Source organism: Aegilops tauschii, chromosome 3 (genome assembly GCF_002575655.3).
Source record: "Aegilops tauschii subsp. strangulata cultivar AL8/78 chromosome 3, Aet v6.0, whole genome shotgun sequence".
NCBI classification, from domain to species: Eukaryota; Viridiplantae; Streptophyta; class Magnoliopsida; order Poales; family Poaceae; genus Aegilops; species Aegilops tauschii.
The window spans coordinates 557,565,919-557,573,206 of record NC_053037.3 but is presented as its reverse complement, the minus strand read 5'-3'; the positions used below and the strand labels follow the sequence as shown (position 1 = coordinate 557,573,206).

Below are 7,288 nucleotides of genomic sequence, written 5' to 3'. Positions count from 1 at the left end.
GCAGATATGAGTAAGGCTTACGACAGGGTTGAGTGGGACTTTCTAAGAGCCATGCTGAATAAACTCGGTTTCGGGCCACGGTGGATCGATTTGGTTATGCACTGTGTGACCTCGGTCCGTTACCAGATTAAGGTAAATGGAAGCTTAACGGAGCAATTCTCACCCTCGAGGGGGCTTCGTCAAGGAGATCCAAACTCGTCGTACTTGTTTGTTATTTGTGCGGAAGGCCTCTCGGCGCTGTTGTATGAGGCGGAGCAGGAAAGGAGAATCACTGGAGTAAAAATTTGTCACAATGCCCCGAGCTTGTCGCACCTCCTCTTTGCGGATGATTCGGTTATGCTGTTGAAAGCTCAGCAAGAGGAGGCCCGGGAGTTGCGGAAAATACTGGATCTGTATGAGAGCTGCTCTGGCCAGTGTATCAACTTGGAGAAATCGGCTGTCATGTTTAGCCCAAATACCAGTGATGCTACCAAAGCTGAGGTGAAAAATGCGCTGCATATTCAAAGTGAGTCTTGGAATGAAAAGTACCTTGGTCTACCTGTTCATGTTGGGAGATCCAGAAGGAAAGCTTTTGCCTTCGTGAAGGGGGCGTTGGCTGGGAGGGTGTATGGCTGGAAGGAGAAGCTCATAGCTAAATCCGGGAAAGAAACGCTGGTTACAACTGTTGCGCAAGCCATTCCCACATTCACTATGTCATGTTTCTACCTGACCAAATCTTTTTGTGACGAGCTTAGTTCACTGATTGGGAATTACTGGTGGAGCCAATATGATAAGGAGCATGCCACTCATTGGATCAGCTGGAAGAAGCTCATCAAACCTAAAGCACTGGGAGGGTTGGGGTTCCGTGACATGCATGGGTTTAACCTAGCTATGTTGTCTCGGCAAGTTTGGAGACTCATTCAAAACCCGGAATCCCTGTGCGCTAGGGTTCTGAAGGCCCGCTATTTTCCCAATGAGAATATCTTAGAGGTTGTCCCGAGGGGGGGTATCTCCTATGCCTGGCGAAGTTTGTTGCACGGGCTAAGCTTGTTTCGGGAGGGCTACATCTGGAGGATTGGGGATGGCACACATGTACGTATTTGGTCGGATCCCTGGATTCCTCGAGCTTGGTCGAGACGAGTCATCACCCCGCGCGGTCCTAGTCTCCTGGAGTGGGTCAGCGACCTCATCAATCCACTCACCGGGTCCTGGGATGAACAGCTTGTGAGAGACTCTTTTTGGGCGGATGATGTGAAGCACATACTTCATATCCCTCTTCGGGATGGAGTCCCAGACTTTGTGGCATGGCAGTATGACACCAAGGGCATCCATTCGGTCAAAAGTGCGTATAAGCTTCATATGGAGCTTGAGAGAACCCGGAGTGACAGTGGGGTTGGTGGAAGCGACAACAATCCTGAGAATCTGGATCGTACGCCTGACGACTCATGGAAGCGGATTTGGCGACTTCCCTGCCCCAAGAACATCCAAATGTTCACGTGGAGACTGAAGCACGAGTCCCTTGCTCTTCGGGTGAATGTTGCCCGCAAAGGAATTCATATTAAAAGCACCAAATGTTTATTTTGCGGGCTGGTAGACAAGGATGGAGCTCACCTGTTCATAAAATGCAAAATAGTGAAGGGTGTGTGAAGAGACTTGGCCATGGAAAAGGAGAGGATGCAACTCGAGGAGATCACGTCTGTGCATGCAATGCTTGATTTCCTATGGGGCCTAGATGTCAATAAGCGCTTGCACGTGCTTACTTTCTGGTGGCTATGGTGGTCTAACCGGAACAAACTGAGGGAGGGAGAACTACCTGTGGAGGCGAGCGAGGTGGCGCGGATGACGCGCAGCAATGTCATCGAATACCTGCAAATTTTTGCCCAGGAGCCAGTTAAGAAACAACCGGATATGTGGTGCCCACCAAAGGAAACTATGTACAAGATTAATATTGATGGCTCTTTTATCCCGGGCCAAGATCACGCAGGTTGGGGTGCCGCTGTCCGAACTGCTGAGGGAAACCTGATTTGTGCTCGGGCTGGCAGAGAGACGAACATTGGGGATGCTTTTGCAGCTGAAGCAGTAGCTATGGCCCATGCGATCAGCATGGCGGCTGACCTCGGACTGGTGCGGGTCGAGCTTGAGACTGATTCCCAGCTCCTGGCAGAGGCGCTCGATTTTCGTAAGGCGGATTCCTCGCCGCATGCAGCTTTGATCGAGGACATGAAATATCAACTCAAGATGTGGTTTTCAGAAGTTTCCATTTCTGTATGTAGGCGTAGTGCAAATTCTGTAGCACATGAACTAGCTGGCATTGGCCGTGAGTGTGTGAGTGACCACCTTCTGGAGTGGTCGTCTGATGTACCTGCCCATGTGGGGGTGTGTATCCTGGGTGATATGCCCAGGAGCCGTTAAGTAATCAAGCAGCTCTTGCTTTCAAAAAAAAATAGTCAACATGAAAAACATTATACTACTAGGACAGACAGGACCCCACACCTAGATGTTGATTGCCATCTATTTTGACTCACTTGGCAACACGTACTGCTCGACAGTATATACTCTAATGTGATAACATTTCATAAATTCGCAAGACTGCGGTCACAGAGTCACAAGCTCAAACCAAGCGCCCTTCCTCAAGCACCATAGATTGCGGTGCTGGCATCACACAGCTTACCGTGTAATTGTAGTAGGGCTGTATGCAAGACCTCGATGCGAGAGCCTCAAATTTCCCTCTGGGCAATGTACCAGCACGCCCCGAGATGATTTCCTGCACACTGATCTTGGGGACTTGCTCACTTGAATCTGACTGACGATGGCTGCAAATCAAGAAATATTCACAGCTCCTCCCTAACCTCCAATGATACCGCTGTCCATCTTCGCACACAAGATGTGCCTCTCTATGTGCTCTCACGCACCCAACCCAAGGATCGCGCGCCAGAATCTGGGGCTGAAGTTATCTCGCAGTAACCCGGCAACCATATGCGCGCTCAGCAAACACTGTCTATGCTCCGAAGCGATCTCCATGGCCATCGCTGCCATGCTTCGGTCCTCATCAGGGTTCGCGCTTCCGAAAGCGAGCGACTTGAAGAGATACCAATAGGCTTCTCGAGGGACACGGCCCAGTGAAAGCGCTTCCGTCGTTCCAAGATCCACTATTCTGTCTGACCGACCGGTGACTATGATTTTACTCCCACCGCAAGGTGCCATGTGGGCGACGCACGATTTCAGACTTCTCCATGCTCCCTCGTTCATGTCCTTGGCGGTTTCGACAATGATCAGAAACCTGTTGTGAGACTGAGTGGCGTGATTCTGATGTCTGACTTTGAAGTTGCTGCCCCCTCTCAAGTCGGTCACTCCTTCATCCTCAAGGCTGCCTTCTGGAAGGAAGAGGATCGTCGAGAAGCGACCACGCACACTGTCATCCCTACAGACATGCTCAACAAGAGTGGTTTTTGCTGCCCCTAAAGGACCGACGATCGGAAGTATGGCCAACATTGGAGTAGCGCCGGGACGGAGCAAGAAATCCAGGACCTGTTCCCGTTCAGTTTGGCGACCAAACATGCAGTTCTCCAAGAACAAATATGCGGCGTGTGGTTGGCGGAGTACCCGAGGATACGACTCCAAGAAGAGAAGGAACTCCTTCATACCTGCATCCATGGTGTCTTCAAGAGAAGAAACCATCCGTTGCAGCTCTTCTCGTATCTTGTTGTTTGCACCAGACATTAACAGTGCTGCTGCATCTCTGTTACTGCTGCTACCACCACCAGCAGCACCGGAGAAACGAAGCCGTTTGGCCAGACTACTGGATTCAGACAGCAAAACAGCAGTCAGTGAGTGGCTCACCTCCTCCTCATCCTCAAGGGCGGCTTGGAATCTCAGGGCATCAAGAATGTAGCGGCCTCTGTACATTCCTTGCCTCAGCGTCTTGAGCTGACGGAGCATCCCCTGGTTGGTGATGCGCCGTCCCTCGGCCTCCTCGACGACGGTGTCGATTCTCTGAACGACTCGTTGCAGCCTCTGGAGAATCATGTCGATGCCAGGCTGCTGCTGGAAGTACTTGCCGATCACGAACGATGCCGACCTGCTGACGAGGTCACCTACGATTGCAGAGACGAGGATGTCCATTGTTATGTGAACCTCCTTGACTCCAGCACCAGGCGGTACTGCGACGGAAGATGGCGGGGTAAACAGCAACGAGTGCTAGCAGCTGGGTGGTGTCAAGTTTGAAGTGTTTGAACTTGACTAAAGACTCGCAGAGGCTTCTGGATTGAAGGTTGAAGGTGACTGCTTGACTGATGACTGCAATTAGTGGAGCACAATGCTGGATGAACCAAAACGCCATAAGACGTGTGGAATTTAATTGTAGCTAGTTTGACTGATTCTTGGCTAAAGAACGGGTAGGTTTGAACGAGAAACGTCGGGGTATTCAATTATAAGGAAAACCTTATTTGCCGCTCGCTGTGGCAACAGTTCGGGGTACCGCACAGGGCTATCGACCGAGCGGTCGCGCGTGGGCCGGCCTGTTAAGCGTTCCAACTATACCGGTTTTTTATTTTTATATTTTCTCTCCTTTTTATATTTTCTGTCTTTTTTTCTTTCTTCTTGCTTTTTTTTTATTTTTTCTATTTTCAACAAATGTTTAAGAAATTTTTTAAAAATTGAAATTTTCAGAATTTATTTATTTTTTGGGAAAATGTTCCTGTTTTCAAATTTTTGTTCAGAAATTTCGTAAAAGTATAGAATTTCAAAATTTGTTCGCTTATTTTCAAAAAGTGTTCATCTTTCAAATTTTGTTCACAAACTAAAAAAATGTTTGGTTTAAGAAATATGCTCCCGTTTTCAAAACTTGTTCAAAAATTCAAAACATATTCATGTTTCAAAATTTGCTTGCCAATCAAAAAGTGTTCGTGTTTTAAAATTTTGTTCACGAATTAGTAAATGCTCAGGATTTTAAAAAATGTTACCATGTTTTAAAATTATTCAAAAAAATCAAAAAATTTGCACATTTTTAGTTTCGAAATTGTTCAGTTTCAATTTTTTGCTCACAAATTTCAAAAAATATTTCGGCGGTTCAAAACATGTTACCATTTTCAAAAATTGTTCGCAAAATTCAAAAATTTCCACGTTTTCATTCTTTCAGGAGTTTGAAATTTTTCAGTTTCAAATTTATTCACAAATTTCAAAAAATGTTTGATCGGTTCAAAACATGTTCCCGTTTTCAAAAATTGTTCGCAAAATTCAAAAATGTGCATGTTTTCATTATTTTGGGAGTTTTTGAAATTGTTCAGTTTCAAATTTTTGTTCACAAATTTCAAAAATGTCCGGGCAGTTCAAAACATGTTCCCTTTTCTAAAAATTGTTCGCAAATTTAAAAAATGTGCATGTTTTCATTTTTCAGGATTTTCGAAATTGTTTAGTTTCAGACTTTTGTTCACAAATTTCAAAAAAAGTTCTTGTTTCACATTTTTCAAAATATGTTCGCGCTTTCAAATTCTGTCTTGGAATTTCAAAAAATGTTCCCGTTTCAAAAAAAAATCCTGATTTTCGAAAATATCTCACTTTTAAAATTGTATTCGCAAATGAGCAATTTTTTTGTGTTTCATAGATTCCTTCGTTTTTTTCAATAAAAAATGCTTTTGAAATTCAAGATATAATTTGGATCTGCACTGCGGGTTTGTTCTTTAAGCTTGGCACTGCTATAGAATCAGTAACGACTACTAGCTCGATTGGTTGTTCCACGTCAGTTGTAGTGTGAGGTCCTGGTTTTGGATTCCCGCGACAGCTGCAGTTTTTTATGCTACAGCGCCCCGCCTGTGCGAAACCGCACCTGTTTGCCGCAACGAGCGGCGAATATGAGCTCCGCAATTATCACGCCAGACTCGGATGCTCCTGCCGTTCCCAACTCTTCAGACCAAACCATTTTTCAAAAGCTCCAGCCCATAAGAAATAGCCTGCGAAGATGACGAGACGTTCCCAGAAAAAATAAGTGTCCTCTAGCTTCCTTCTAGATAGTACCTGGCCTTTAGAACTTGTGCACATAAGCTCTCTGGTCTAGTAATTAACCGCCAGGCCTGACGAGCTACTAACGCTTGATTGAACAGATGGAAATCCCAGAATCTAACACCGCCTTTATTCTTTGGCTGTAACAAATCATCCAAAGCACGCCCATGAACTTTCTGTTTACCATTTGAGGATCCCCAATGGAAGCCCTTACCATCCCAGTGAGCTCATCACATACAGAAAAGGGTAGTTTAAACACACCCATAATGTAAGTGAGTAATGCTTGCGCTACAGATTTGATGAGTGTCTCTCGACCAGGCTAGCGAGGAACCTGTCTCCCCACTGAGTAAGACGTTTTGTGAGGCTCATTTACAAATTTTGGAATCGTCCTTTAGACATGCGGCCATCAGGAGTTGGAAGACCCAAATACCTTTCTTCAAAAATAGAACTAGAGACATTGAGAACCTCTCTAACTTCCTCTTGAACAGGAGCAGGAAAAGAACTTCCAAAGAGAATGGAGCATTTATTAAAGTCCAGACTCTGTCCTATAGCATTAGAGCATCTCCAGCCGCACCCCCAATAGGCCCTCCAAGAAGCCTTTTTTTTCGTCGATGCCCAAAAAAAACCCAGTCGCCCCCCAAGACGCCGAGTTTTGCCGGTTCGGCACATTTTTTGGCCCGGTGATCCCAGGCCGAATCCACCGCACTGGGGGCACTTGGGGGCTCTGGCGGAAGGAAAAGTGGTGCATGGGCCACCACTGTAAGGCGAGAAACACCTTTTCCCCGCCCAGATTCGACCCGCGCGCCACAGGACGCCACTTCCCCTTTCGTCGCCATGCCGATCCCGGCGCCGCCTACCTGCCCACAGCCGCTGCTCCGTCGCTAGAAAGGTCATTTCCCCGCCGGAAAGAGAGGGTTTCGCCGTGACAGCCTCCATCCCGCTAATGAGCGAGTTTTCCAGGGCTCTGACCACGCAGGCAGGGATATCGGCGGCTGCCCACCCACGATGCCCGCAAGGTGTTCGGCGACTTGCCTATTCGGCAATGGACTCCGACGACGAGGAGGCGTTTGCGGCTCTGATGGAGGAGGAAGCCGAGGTCGACACCGACGACGAAGAGCACCTCATGATCCTTGCCGCTCTGGCCGGCCTGTTTGCCAACAATGCAAAGCCATGGCGAGGTGGCTCGGCGTCGGGCCGTCGCAAGAGCAAGCAAAGGCATCGAATGGAGGGCTACTGTTTTCTCCATGCCGACTGCTTCGCCGACGCTCCACTGCACGGCGAAAAGGTGTTTCGGCGGCGTTATCGGATGAGA

General features: G+C 47.5%; 1 pseudogene; it reads right to left on the bottom strand.

Moving 5' to 3' along the window:
- Positions 1–2,590: 2,590 nt before the first annotated feature.
- Positions 2,591–4,121, bottom strand: LOC109764081 (putative disease resistance RPP13-like protein 1; annotated as a pseudogene).
- Positions 4,122–7,288: the final 3,167 nt, after the last annotated feature.